General features: G+C 36.2%; 1 long non-coding RNA gene across 2 annotated transcripts; it reads left to right on the forward strand.

Annotated features, from left to right (window-relative positions):
• Window positions 1–11,123: 11,123 nt before the first annotated feature.
• LOC145101658 (uncharacterized) lies at window positions 11,124–14,951 on the forward strand. 2 transcript variants are annotated; one of them, XR_013705751.1, is made up of 9 exons: window positions 11,124–11,235; window positions 11,305–11,404; window positions 11,512–11,548; window positions 11,676–11,747; window positions 11,930–12,048; window positions 12,505–12,632; window positions 12,700–12,786; window positions 12,877–13,218; window positions 14,519–14,951. It is a non-coding gene; the product is annotated as an uncharacterized LOC145101658 (long non-coding RNA). The 2 variants fall into 2 exon arrangements; XR_013705752.1 differs by having other exon boundaries at window positions 11,166–11,235; window positions 11,285–11,404.
• The last annotated feature ends 593 nt before the right edge of the window (window positions 14,952–15,544 follow it).

Genomic DNA, 15,544 nt, shown 5'->3' on the forward strand with positions numbered 1-15,544 from the left:
AGCATCCTTGTGGCATTGTCGTCTTGGACATGTCAACAAGAAGCGCATAGCCCAACTCCAAAAGGATGGAGTGTTGGAGTCATTCGACCTTAGGTAAGATGACACATGTGAATCTTGTTTACTTGGAAAGATGACCAAGTCACCCTTCACAAGTACGTGTGAAAGGGGCGAGGGTCTATTGGACCTAATACATACCGATGTATGTGGACCGTTTAGGTCAACCACGAAGGATGGGAATCGCTTCTACGTGACTTTTACCGATGACTATAGTAGATATGGGTATATCTATTTAATCAAACAAAAGTCGGAAACTTTTGAAAAGCTCAAAGAGTTCAAGAATGAAGTGGAGAATCAATTGGGCAGGAAAATCAAGATGCTTCGATCCGATCGAGGAGGAGAGTACCTAAGTCTTGAATTCCACGATTATCTCAATGAGTGTGGAATAGTTTCACAATTGTCGCCACCTAGGACACTACAATTGAATGGTGTGGCAGAAAGGCGTAATCGAACCTTGTTGGACATGGTTCTCTCTATGATGAGTCGTGCTTCACTACCTATCTCTTTTTGGGGGTATGCCTTAGAGACTGCCGCCCATATCCTTAACCGAGTCCCTACTAAGAAGGTTTCCAAAACACCTCACGAGATGTGGACAGGGAAAGCTCCCTCGTTGGCACATATCAAGGTTTGGGGTTGCGAGGCTTTCGTAAGACGAGATACTCACGACAAGTTCGAACCTCGTAGTGAGCGATGTATTTTCATCGGCTACCCGCAGAAATCCTTTGGATATCTCTTCTATAAACCGAAGGATAATGTTGTCTTCGTTACGAGGAGAGGAGTTTTCTGAGAGCGAGAACTCATAGGCCAAGGAGACAGTGGGAGGCAAATTGAGCTTGAAGAAATTCAAGAATCGATAGATGAAGGAACCTCTACCGCTAGAACTCAACCCGAGGAGGAAACTCCAGTTGAACCGATTGACGAGTCCTTACCTCTTAGACGTTCCGAAAGAGTTAGAGGTCAACCCCAGTTTTATGGTTTTCATATTACTACCGAAGGGGACACGTATATTAGTGATGGTACACTGATAAACCTTGATGAACCTAATAGCTATAAGGAAGCCATGGCAGGCCCGAAGTCTGCTAAATGGAAAGAGGCAATGGATAGCGAGATCCAATCCATGTATGATAACCAAGTTTGGAATTTGGTTGATAATGTGCCCGAACGTAAGACCGTTGGGTGCAAATGGATCTTCAAGAAGAAGACCGACGTGGATGGAAACGTACACACATATAAAGCGCGATTGGTCGCGAAGGGCTTTACTCAAACTCCCGGAGTTGACTATGACGAGACCTTCTCACCAGTTGCGAAGATAAAATCTATTAGAGTGATACTAGCGATTGCCACATTTCATGATTATGAGATTTGGCAAATGGATGTAAAGACCGCTTTCCTTAACGGAAAGTTAGCTGAGGATATTTACGTGGCTCAGCCAGAGGGGTTTGTAGATCCGAAGTATCCGAATAGATTGTGTAAGCTTGAGAAGTCCATTTATGGACTTAAGCAAGCGTCTCGCAGATGGAATCTTTGCTTCGATGAGAAAGTCAAAGAGTTTGGATTTGTACGAAGCGAAGATGAATCGTGTGTATATGTCAAAGCCAGTGGGAGTATAGTAAGCTTCCTCGTTCTATATGTCGATGACATATTACTCATAGGAAATGACATCCCGACTCTGCAGGAGGTTAAGTCCTGGCTCGGGAAGTGCTTCGCTATGAAGGACCTCAGAGAGGCTTCTTATATTTTGGGAATAAGGATAGTAAGAGAGAGAAGTAAGAGAATAATAGGACTTAGTCAGAACACTTACTTAGAGAAGGTACTAAAACGTTTTGGTATGGAAAACTCGAAGAAGGGAGAATTACCGATACAGAGTAATGCCAAGTTGAGTAAGGCTCAAAGTCTGAGTACCGAAGCTGAAATAGCAGAAATGAGCCGAGTACCATACGCTTCCGCAGTTGGCTCAATCATGTATGCTATGACTTGTACTCGCCCTGATGTAGCCTTTGCCTTGAGCATGGTTAGCAGATATTAAGGGAACCCTGGCAGAGCTCATTGGATTGCAGTGAAGAATATCCTTAAGTACCTTCAGAGGAGGAAGGAATGGTTCTTAGTCCTCGGAGGGAGTGATAACTTGAAGGTGTGAGGGTATAGTGACGCCAGCTTTCAAACCGACAAGAACAACTACCGTTCGCAGTCGGGCTGGGTCTTTACCCTCAATGGAGGAGCAGTGACTTGGAAAAGTTCCAAGCAGGAAACCATAGCTGATTCAACGTGCGAATCAGAGTACATTGCAGCAAGCGAGGCGTCGAAGGAGGCAATATGGTTGAAGAACTTCATCGGTGATCTTGGAGTTGTATCCGCCATAAAAGAGCCCATGGAGATTTTCTGTGATAATGAAGGAGCGGTTGCCTTGACCAAGGAACCGAGAGATCATGGTAGATCACGACACATCGACATAAAATACCACTTTATTAGACATCGTGTAGAAGAAGGACAACTCGTAGTGAAGAGGATATCATTAGAAGATAACCCAGCAGATCCGCTTACGAAGGGACTGAGTAGGGTTAAGCACTTACAGCATGCTAGGAGTATTAGGCTGAAGGATGATATTAGCATAGATTAGATAGTATTAGAAACGTGTAATAGATAAATGTAATTAACATTTGATGATTAAATAAAGGAGTTTTATTTATGAGTAATGTTACTGTCTTATGTTAATTGTTTAACTATTGTTTCGTTTCGCATGTTTTGACTTCCAGAATAATTGAATTTATTAAGAATAATCGAATTATTCAAATTGTCCACAATCGTTCATATGTTGGAAGTAGATATGAATGAAGATTGTCGTGAATTGGTGCGTAGATTGTCTAAATGGTTTAGACATGGCAAAAGATTGTTGCGACGTTCATGAGTGCTTATGAACTGGTTTTGAGCATTGGAACAAACCCGCGCTTGCTGGAATCACCTTATGGAATATGATATATAAAAGGGTGATCGCAAGACGATAATATCATATAGTCTTAAAACCTAGATATATGGTTTGTTATTTGTTAATTGATTGTACATTGATAATGTGAAAACGCATTGGTAACTCGATGTTATAAAATGCATTGTTGTGTATAGTTGATTAATGAATAAGTAAATGCATATAAGTCGAAGTTTATCTGTAACTTTTATCCTAAGAAGGTAAAAGTGATATCTCGGCTGCTCGATGATTTGATTTGACTTATGTGTCGGGCCCGACCAGAACTGAATTGATGTGTTCGATTAAGTTCTATGTCGAATAAATCGGAGATCGAGAAACCAAAAATTCTTGACTAATCATTCCATAGAATTGTCAGCATGATATCTAACAGAGGACTATACGATCCCTTATCTAAAGGACAAGATTGACAAGATCAGAGTTTGACAGCGTCTTTGAGAGCTACGATTGCAAATCGAATTGTACTTGTGCATATAGTTACTAGACTTATCCAAGTGGGAGACTGTTGGAATAGTGTCTAAGGCTGCAACTATATTAGGCAAGTATTTGACCCGATTGTGCATGGTCCTTTTGGGTTGCCTTCACCATAGCAACTTGATAGGATGATTTATTATGAGAGAATAAATATTATTAATATATTATGAGAGTAATATAAGGAATGATAATATTGTTATTTGATCAATATAAGTCATAGATTAATTAGTATTAATTTGGTGACTTAAAGAGATTAATTAAATAAGAGGGTATAAATTGTCAATTGTTTGATAGTTACACTTTGGGCTGTAAATCCTTCTTGGATAGAGGATGGACGAATTCTAGGGCTTAGGATAGCCTCAAATTCGTCCAAGGCTTATCATGGAAAGGATTTGGATTGCTTTAAGGAAAGATTATCCAACTAGGGTTTAAGGGTGAAACCCTAGGAGCCTTACAAGTATAAATAGACCCCTAGGGCAAGGGAAATCGGCACCTCTGCTAAAGCAAAGAAACCCTGGCCGATTTCTAGCCACTCTCCTCTCTCTCAAATCATCCTCCTTGCTAGTTGGTGTTTGTAAGCCATTAGAGGAGTGACAATTGTGACTCTAGAGCTCCAAGACAACAAGATCAAAACAAGAGATTCAATGGTAAACTTCTAGATCTGATTTTGTATTGTTCTTATACCTAATTAGTCATTAGAAGTCTTGGATTCAAAGCATGTTTAATTAGAGAAACCTAGATCCAAGCATTAGGGTTTGCATGTGCACATAGGAATGTTCATATGGCCAAAACCCATCATATATTGCATTCCTCGGTTAAAATGCCACCGACCCGACGAATCGATAGGGGTGTTCTAAGTGATTCCATATATTAACATACAAAGTTAAACACATAACAGATAAAAATTTCATAAATAAACATAGAGCATTTTCATTCATAGTGATCATTTTTAATACATGAAAATTTTCCAGAAGGCATATAGTACATAAGAGTATAAAATCCGGCAACATGACAGCCCTATGAGTAGTGTAGTCACTTAAAAATAGAGTTGATAGTACATAGCATAGTACACATAAGAGTAATCTAATACTATTAAGAGATACTACTAATCCTGATCATACTGAGAAGTGCCTAATGGTGGTAGAGAAATCATATCCCAAAATGTTTTACCAATAACTGAGCCGTCTCGGTCATCTCTTCAATGACCTCATCCTTTTCCTGCTCAGCTTGCACGGCTCGTGCCTCCATAGCAAATAACTGCTGCTGAAGTGTGGCAATCTCTGCTTTCAGAGAACGATCCTCATCAACGGGGTCCCCTGGTGGAGTAGGGTGGTCCTGGTGTGCCTCATCGGTATGTGGTTCGTCGGGGGCTTCATTTGCGTCCCCATCCTCCTCCATGTCTTCGTCAGTCCTATCAAACTCATAGTCTATATCGGTGTACTCGTCAGGCCCAATGTCAGGGGCTCCCCCTTGTTCTTCTTCAGGGTCTGTTAGGTGCATTTTGTGCACCTTTTTGCACAAATTTTAGCCTTTTTTAAAGCATGTCCTTAGCATAATTTAATTGTTTTTATTGCATTTTAGCATATTTAGGTTAATATCTTGAACAACCTTATTTGCACACTTTTATGTCCTTTTCAGGTAAACCGAAGCTTGGAACGCGCTTTGGGAAGTGTCGGGAAGCATTGGTGAAGATTTCGGGATGATCGGGCGAAGAACGAAAAAGTTGGAAAAATCAAGTTTGGAATTGGAGTCAGAGAGGTACACGGGGCGTGTTGAATTTACACTGAAAAGTGGGCACGGGGCGTGTTTGACCAAAATGGGAGCTGTTGACCATGCTGAACACGGGGCGTGTCAGTTTAGTGCAAATCAACACGGGGCGTGTTGTTGAACACGACCCGTGTCTGTTTAGTGCAAATCAACACGGGGCATGTTGCTGAACACGACCCGTGTAAGTTTATCCTATTTTAACACGGGTCGTGTTCGACCCAAAAACCAACTTTTGGCAGTTTTTCCTATCTTTCATATTACAGGTTGAGGGTCATTTTTACAGACACACAACATATCAGAGCACCATTGGAGAGGAGAATTCGAAGGTTTTTGCAAGGGTTTGTCCGTTAATCATTTAGAAACATTAATTCTTGTTTTTGTAAGTTGTAATTACACTTAATTTCATCTTTTAGACTTGTGATCTTGTTCTATCCATGTGTGGCTAGAACCCTAACTTCTCCAATTTCATGTTTTGACTTCTTGGTAGTGAGTTCAATCATATGACATGATGTTTGTTCTTAATTTCTATCTAATGAATTTGATTTTGCTTCAATCGAATGTTTGATTCTAATTGTGACTCTTATTGGCCATTTGAATTAGGGTTAGGTCATTCAAGTTATCTCTTTTACAAAATCCGTAATTGTTTTGTGAAATTAAACAAGTAACAAGCATTAAATTGATCTCTATTGAATGAATTTAGTGTAAATCTTATTCATACACTTTTACACTCCCGAGCTTATGAGGAGTATTGGGTGTTGTTGGGAACATTCACATAAAGCTTCATGCAATCTTATAATCTAATTCTAAGAGCTTGTTTAGATTAGGTTAATAAGGTTAGGGTTAATCAAAGAGCTTGTTTTGGTTAATTAATGTGGTGAATGGGAAGTGTTAGAGCTTGTTAACACTTTCAAGTACCAACTTAGATAGAATTAAACAAATATCATGTTATCTTGGAATCACATTGTTAAGTTGTCATACATGAGGTTGGAGTCCTTACCATTTCTGGATTTAATTCACTCTTTTAGTTGATTACTTGTCTTTTTAAGTGTTTGTGTTAATTATTTTATTCTAAACCCCCCTCTTTACTGTTGGTGACCATAGTACCTTGCGCAAAAGGGTATATACTGATTGTCCCGTGTCTCTGTGGATCGAAACTACTTGCCTTGTACTACTTTTTAGTGCAATATAGTGGGATTCTTTTGGAGTATATTGTACCCCATTATTTGTTGGGTCTGACACGCCTAACAAATTGGCGCCGTTGCCGGGGACACGGTGTTACTAATTGTTTATGCCAATCATTTTGTGAGCATGTGCTTTCAAAAAAAACAAAGTCAGGTAGAAGATAAGTTTTCAATTGAAGGAAGTGGCGAGAATGTTAATGTGTTGTAAAGGCCCACCTACTTAGAACAAAGCACATTCAGGGGCCAAGTCGAGCCAACGACTTAAAACAAGGGCAGCTTATCGGGAGGCAACCCGGGGGTATTTTTGTCATTTCTTAAAAAAAACAATTTCCATTTCTTTGAAGTTTTTGGTTTTTAATGTTCCAAATGCATTTAAGCATGTTTTTAAATCACCAAATGGACCTCGGGATGCAAAACCATTTCGTTTGAATCAGAGAGAATTTTTGGGTTCAAAAAGTGGGAAGAGGCAAACATTTTCGCAGTCAGAGGGGTACACGCCCGTGTCATTTTTCCCTTATGCCCAACACGTGCCGTGTTCAGCCATTTTCAGAATTTTAAACCCCCAACACGGGCCGTGTGTTTTTACACTAAAAGAACACGGGCCGTGTTCGTGCTGTAGAACAAATGTGTTTTAAGTATAAAAATCGGCTTTTATCACCCCATACACCCATAACTCAGCCTCAAAACAATTTCTCTCTTCCAAGATCCCCTAGGTCTGAAATTTTCACAATTTTTTTTGTGCTTTTGGGCTTGATACATCATGTAGGCAAGCTTGGGGAGGTTGAAGAGGAGGTTCCCACCAACTGCAAGGCTCCAAGAACGATTCGGTAAATTCTTTCCATATCTTTAATCGTTCATATTTTGTTTTAAAAATTCAATATGTGTGCACTTGTGACTGTTTTAGACTCTTACCCAATCCGACTACCATCCCACACCACCTTCCAGTGATTAGATAGGTTGTTCCGTCCTCTCCAAGCATCGGGGACGATGCTTATATCCAAGCTTGGGGAGGGGTAGAGTTGTACACTAGGTTCATTCATGTATTTTCAAAAAAAAAAAGTTTTTATTTCAAGTTTTTGCATTTTACCAATTTTTGCATTTCATATTCATGCATGCATAAAAAAAACAAAAAAAAAACAAAAAAAAAAAACAAAAAAACAAACAAACAAACAAACAAAATGTACGGGATGATGACGCTCTTTACATACAATTGCTCCATGAAATGAAAGAATTCCGAGGCGACCGAATAGTTACCGGAAGTGTAGAATCAGCTGTCATAACTAGGGGACCCAAACACCGTAATTCGAGACCCTAGCCTTAGATAATAAAAATAATTTATATTGAAACGTTTTTTGGGCGGCAATAACAGCTTTAGGATGATTTGCTTTTGAATGTTTAAAAAGAATCTTTATCGACAACTTTGAACCCACAGAACACGGACCTATTTGTTGACACGAGTTGACGATAAATTCAAAATATACAAAACCGAGGTGGAAAATAAAAAGTATGTAGTCACCTTCATTGATGACTGCAGTCGGTTTTGCTATGTGTATTTGTTACATTCTAAGGTCCAAGCATTAGATAAATTCAAAATATACAAAACCAAGGTGGAATTGCAATTCCACCTCGGTTTTGTATATTTTGAATTTATCTAAGGCTTGGACCTTAGAATGTAACAAATACACATAGCAAAACCGATTGCAGTCATCAATGAAGGTGACTACATACTATTTATTTTCCAAGGAAGGAGTGGAGTGAAAATCATGTAGGTCACTGTGTACAAATTCCAAAATATCCGAATTTCTAGTGACACTAGGAAATGGTTGTTTTGTCACTTTTGTATGCATGCATGTTTTACATTTATCAGAAGTCATGTAAAAGGCTGGAATTAATCCATCTTTTGACATTTCATACATCCTTCTAAAATTGACATGACCTAATCTTACATGCCCAATCATATATTTATCAACATTAGAAGTAGAAGATATAAATGCAAAATTTTGAATAGGTAATAATTTGTCAATGATATTCAAATGAAACATTCTAATATTTAAATATCCAAAACCAATAAACATTCCACCTCGAGATAAGATGAACTTATTCGACTCAATAAATTGTTTAAAACCATCATAATTCAAACAACTAGAACTAACAAGATTCTTTTGAATCTTAGGAACAAACAAAACATCAAAAAGCCTAATAGTCTTTCTAGAAGTAAATTCAAAACTCAAGAAACCGACACCAAAAATAGGTATAAAAGAATTGTCTCCCATTCTCAGCACCAATTCATCATCAAGTGGTGTTAATGTTTCAAACAGCCGTTTATCCTTGCCTACATTGTTCATTGCCCCGGAGTCGATCCACTAAGCAACATCATCATCCTATACATAGAACGATTCAGTAATAAGTGAAACATAATAAACATAATTCTGATTAGAATTATCAAAGTTAGTCAAAAGCTTACCTCCTTTAGCTTGGCTCGAAGACCCGTTCATACTTCCATTGGCTTTGTTGTTTCCAATGCCATTGTTGTTATTGTTGTTGCATAAGTTCACATGACAATCACACTTGAAATGCCCCACCATGTTGCACCTCCAACAAACCAGTTCCTTTTTATTTTTGTTGGAGTTATTTGGGACATGCTCCTACTTATGTTTGCCATTTCCTTTATGGTTCGGGTTCCTGGCCTTATTTTCAACCATATGAACAGAAGGCTATCCAGATTCAACTATCCCTTTGGTTTTATCAGATTTGTCAATTTCCTTCGCACGAAGAGATTCTTTAATATAAATATGGCTAGCAAGTTGAACCAATGACAATTCCTCATTTTGGTGTTTTAGGTTATGTTTGAAATCCTTCCATGATGGTGGAACTTTGTCAATTACACTTGACACGATAATGGATTCATCCATTTTTCATACTACGCAGTTTAAATTAACCATAAATACCAAGGAGTTCATTGTATTGTTCAGTGACAAACCTTGAATCAACCATATTAAAGTTATTAAAGTCACTAACCAGAAACTTCTTTCTAGAAGTGTCCTCAGTGAAGTATTTCAAATGAAGGGTGTCCCATAATTCCTTAGCAGTTAAAGCATCACCATGGATATCAAATAGAGCATTAGACATACCGTTCAAGATGTGACCTTTGCAGATGTAGTCATCATTGTCCCATTTTTGCCTTTTTCATTATCTCTTCAAGTATCTCATCAACACCTTCCTCCACCTCAGTGGTCTTGGAGTAGTCAGCACGCATGTTGCTTTCAGAGTGGTTAGCATGAAGCGCATCTTCTTCTTCCAGCGCATGAAATCGACGCCTTCAAAATTCTCTAGTTTTTCGAACTTCGTGGTCATCTCGCAGATTGAATCACCCATCTCCAGAAACAGAGAAATATCAGTTTGATTGTTAGAAATTGGGTAGGGTTTATAGTGGAGATTTGGATACCCCTTGGATCATTTAAAAATTCTCCGAACTGATATTTCTACCTTATGTCCGAGTTATAAGAAACTTAGCCTAGGATAATCCCAGGGGGACACTTACGAATCGGGACACAGAAACCGTAAGCCAAATTTCTAGAGAATTCTAAGTTCGTATGAAGAAAACAAGAGTTAAAAATGTGATGTCTTCTCCTCAAAAGGAGAGTCGTTTTGTATAGAAAACGAGATGTAGGTTTCTTTTTTTTTTTTGGATTTCTCGTCATGGGTTCCTTTGGAAACAAGTCAAGAGAATCCGAAATTAATGAGGAAATCAATGGTTTCCAGAACTAAAGATCTTATTTAGTTTTACCATAATCTCTCTCAAGAATTTGATTTTTCCACTATGTATCCACTAGTAAAATCCGATGACCCTTATATGTATCCACTAGAATCAAATTCCTTTGGCTCTGTCCCTTGGACCTCGCCAGGGGCGCTGTCCCTAGACCCCGCCAAAAGGGCGCTGCCCCTAGAATCCCGACTTGTCGTCGAACCGACTTCTAGTTTGATCTTATACATGCGTGCACTCCGCACATACCCAAACATGTGTTAAAGTACAAATTACGAAACCCATTAACTCACATGTAAGTTCCAATTACACAAAATATTCCGGTGACACTAAAATCACCAACACTAAATGTGTATGGATTAGAAAAAGGCGAACGAATAGATAGTCCGCTTAGGACGACGAATTGTGATATAGATGGTATAGTGTATTTGAATTCGTTACCCCTCTCAATTATAGTCTCCTTAACACGCACGCCATTGTTTTTCATAATGGTGTACTATATAATTCAGTAATACACGAAAACATTAAGCAATTACCTTGGTAGCACGTGAGTCGTCACCCCTTCGAATCATTTCATGAGTTGTGAGGGATCCATGCGCAACACTCTCACTACTAGAAAATAGAGCAATAGCGACAAAATTTTAGTGACAGAAAAAATCCGTCAGAAAAAGGGACAGATTTCCGACAGAAGAATTATTAGGATATTAGCGACGTTTTCTGTAACGGTTTGGCGACAGAATAAAATCCATGGGTAATCCGTTACAAATTCCGACAGTTTACTGACGGAACTCAAAAAAATCTGAAATTCCGTCGGTAATCGGTTGGTAAAATTAAGATTTTATTTTTTAATTCTAAGGGCAAATCGGTAAAATCAACTAAGGGGTATTTTTGCTTAAGCGAGAAGCCTAGCTCTCTTACTTGTAAAGAACGAGAAGCCTCCATCTGAGAAACTTCGTTGTTTCTGCATCATCGTCTTTTGCTAATGAGAATCGAGAGAGAGTCGGATTTTAGTATTGGTAATTTGTTCCTTATAATACACTTTGATTGATTGAGATTCAACCGAAGGGTTTTTGAATTAATTTCAGATTTGTGATAATTGGAGGTGGAAATGCTGCTGGATATGCAACAAGAACTTTTGTCGAACATGGAATGGCTGATGGAAAGCTCTGTATCGTTTCCAAAGAGGTCTTCTCTTTCATTTTTTAATTGATTAGGGTTTATGGATATGTTTATATGAAGTTTTGTGTTTCTAACTTAAGGATCAACATGCTAAAGCTATCAATGCATTGCAGGCATATGCTCCATATGAGCGCCATGGTCTAACAAAAGGTTATCTATTTCCTTTAGACAAAAAACCAGCTCGTTTGCCCTATAAGCCAGTTTCCTCAATCTGATAAACATGCAGTAATTTTTGTGTTTTACTTATCATTGTTTTTCACCATTGATACTCTTCTAGGGTTTTCATACTTGTGTGGATTCAGGAGGTGAGAGGAAGACTCCTGATTGGTATAAGGAGAAAGGGATAGAGGTAATTTTATCTGGACTTCTTATCTTTATGCAGCTAAATATAAATTCCCATTTCACTTCTGTTCCTTTGTATCTGTTTTACTTTTGGAATAACTGATGAAGTTAATGTGAATCATAAATATACTAATGTAATTTTGATTCATGTAAAAGTATAATATATTTAACTACCAAAGTTAAATGCAGATGATTTATGAAGATCCAGTGACAACAATTGATGCAAAGAAGCAAACATTGACAACAAATTCATGAAAATCTCTCAAATATGGAGCCCTTATAGTTGCCACAGTGTGTACTACATCTAGGTAAAAAAAAATGTTCTTTATGTGTTCTTAAGAGGGTGTTTGGGAGTGCTTTTTTAACTAAAAAAGTGATTTTAGATAAAAGTGCTTATTTGCTTATAGTGGTGGTAAAAAGAGTTTTTTAGAAAGTGTTTGGATAAGCTTTTATAGTGAAAAAGCTAATAAGTCAATAAGTTAAAAAGTGTTTGGCTTAAAAAGTGCTTTCTGAAGTTATTTTGGCTGAAAAGCCATAAGCAGTTTCAAAAAGCCAAGTTTTACATGCTTATTAAAAAGTGCTTATTGAAGCTTATGGAAAAGCTATTCTGAAAAGTGCTTTTGAGTTTGCCAAACACTTTTTTTGGCTTATTAGCTTTTCAAAAAGCCAATAAGCAAATAAGCACTTTTCAAACGCAATCCCAAACACCCCCTAAGTGTCGTTAGGGGAAAGGAAAATCTTGAAACTTATCTTCCTTTGCTTAGATTTCCAGAGAAAATTGGGGGAAACTTACATGGTGTTCACTATATGCACGATGTTGCTGCTGCAAATTCATGAACAACATTGATTTTGGTTTATTTTGTCTTGCACCAAATCAGAACCCCAAATCTAGGTACATGTTTAATAGTATTTACCTTTCCAGCACATTTATTTCATGTAACACAAATTTTTTTATTCAGAAATGAAGCCGAAGAACTTGCTTCTCAAGGAAATTCAAAGCTAGGAGCTTTTCTGCCTCCTAAGTCAACTACATCATGGTTCTTAAGGTAGTAGTTATCCATTTATAGTAACTCAATAGCATTAGTCTAATCATTTAGAATTGTAAATAAAACTATTTCACACATTCATGTCTTTAGAACAAACAAGGTGTCCCTGAAATTCATGGATGACAAAGCAAATGAAGCTCTGCTAGACTTGGATGCACTCTCAGGATTTACAGAGATAAATCTAGAAATGGAAGAAAAACCAGGATTTTTTTTTATTAATCTCATGATACAAAACTTAATTTTATATTTTATAGAACTAGTTTTTGTTTTTTCAGAAAAATAGCTTTGACCAATTGTTGATAAACTATATATGCTAACGAGAGGCTATGGAAACACTTTGTTTGACAAAGATAGACTTTGTGGAAAGGGTGTTTAGACCTCTTTGTAAACGTATTGATTCCGAGCCCTTGTTTTAAGTTCTTTCTTTGAAAGGTATGATTTCTTGCATTTATTCCTCTGTTTTTTAATTAAATTCCATGATGGTTTGACACATATAAAGCAATGGAGTTTGTTGGTTCAATTATCAAAGTCTAACAGTAAATTGTTAACCAATTTATATTGTCATGTGTTACTTTTAATGTAAATAGGATATCAATTTTTAATTTTATACAAGCACTTTTGGAAAAAGATTGGCTTGTTTTGGGGCATCTATTTTAACAGGAACTGAAGCTTATATTATTTATGTTTAAAAAAGTTTTTGTTAGGCTTTTTTGAGTTTTGTGTTTTTCTAATACATTTTTGCCCATTTAATATAAAAGAATGGATTTTTATGTAATTGTTATTTTTATATAAAATTGTTACTTACCGATGGTTTAATGGATGTTGAATACTGACACTTTTTTGTTTTTATATTTTTTGGTTTTAAAGTATAGATTTTATGTATGTTTTAATATTTTTCTGTGTTGAATATATAATTATTTTTAATTTTTCATGAATTTATAATTGTTTTTGATACTGCCAAAATCCATCGCTAATCTGTCACAAAAATCTGTCGGTAATCCATTAGTGAGTTATTCTGAGATTCCGTTGGTAATCTGTTAAGTGCTGTTTGTTTTTATGAAAAAACTTCTTCAAACCACTTCTTGCTGCGCGGCGCAGCACACGCGCAACACTTTTCCTCTCGCAACAGTTTGTTTTTTGGAAGTCTTCAGACTACAAAACATCTGCGCGTGTGCTGCGTGGCGCAGCACTTGACTTGCCTCTTCAAACCTCTTCAACTTTCTTTTTCCAAGTGTTTTTTAGAATTTTGATATAACTTATTTTTTTAAACTTTGATTTTTTAAAAACTTTTATTTACGAATTTGATACAATTTTTTTATAATTTCCATAAAAAATTTTAACTTTATTTTTTTTAAAAAAACTTTGATTTTTTTTAATTTTATTGTCGTTTCTGTTAATAATATTTTTAGTTTCAGTTGCATCTTTTTTAACGTTTGTAATTTTTTACGAACTTTGTAGACAACGTTTGTAATACTTTCTTAATTTTTTATATTTTTTAAAAATTAGTTTTTTTTTCAAGAATAAGCCGTTAGCTTCTTTTATTTTTTTTTTCAAAATTTTTTTATATTTTTGTTTTTTACATGTTTTTTAGTATTCTTTCAATGTTTTAAGAGTAGAATTATTAAAATTTCGGTGTTGATAACTATTTTAGTTTATAAAATTAGTTTATTTAAATTTCAGTTTACTGTAGCAGTCTGCAGATGTTAAAAAACAAACATGCTTTTTATTATAGGCTGCAGCCGTTTGTTCCACCTCTTCTGCTACAGAGGATTGCAGAGGTGGTCCACAGACTTTATGAATTTTCGCTTCGGAAAAACAAACAGCACCTTAGTGAGTTATTCCATCGGTACTCTGTTACAAACATATTCGGTCGGTAAAATCCGCTGCAAAACTATTTCCGTCGGTGATCGGTTACTAGTTACTAACGGAAAATTCCGTTGCTCAAAGTTTGGCGTAGCCGTCGAAAATCTGTTACAAATATTAGCGACAAGAATATAATGACGGATTTTGGTCTGTTACAATTCTGTCGGTAAGCCTATTAGCGACGGATTTGCGGCGGTTTGAACTGTCGGTGATGCTTTTTTTTTTGTAGTACCCTAAGTATTACAAAAGGGAAAGTGTATGTGCATTAAAGTGAGAATAATATATAGTCAAATTGAAAAGTATATTTATTGTGAGATAGTTAAGAATAATATATAGCCATTCATTTGTATTTTTTACATTTAATTAATTAAATGATTAAAAAAATTAAGAAAGTGGGAATAACTAATCCTGAAGAGTATATCATAGTGTTAATCAAGATTGATGGAAACCGTCATCTTCGATAATCGTATAATTATGAAAATTATTTATTTATTCACATTTGATTAATTTTTTAAATAAAATTCAATATTCTTCGACAGTTGAATATACATGGAGAATACACAAGTTATATATACATGAATAATTTGATAAACAAATTGAATATACATTAATAATTTGATACACGATTTAGATATAAATGGAGAATTTGATACACAAATTGAATATACATGAAGAATACACAAGTTAAATATATTTAATACTGAATATACAAGTTGGATATAAATTGAGAATTTGATACACAAGTTGAATATATACACGGAGAATAAACAAGTTAGATATATTCGAAATATATTCAAAAAAAATTCCTTAATTATATGCAATTTTTTTGTTTCAACATTTTATTCATTAATTACCATTTAATTTTATTTTATTGATATGTTTTTTTTTCTATTTT

This window comes from Lactuca serriola, chromosome 4 (genome assembly GCF_051521515.1).
Source record: "Lactuca serriola cultivar US96UC23 chromosome 4, Lser_US96UC23_V15, whole genome shotgun sequence".
NCBI classification, from domain to species: domain Eukaryota; kingdom Viridiplantae; phylum Streptophyta; class Magnoliopsida; order Asterales; family Asteraceae; genus Lactuca; species Lactuca serriola.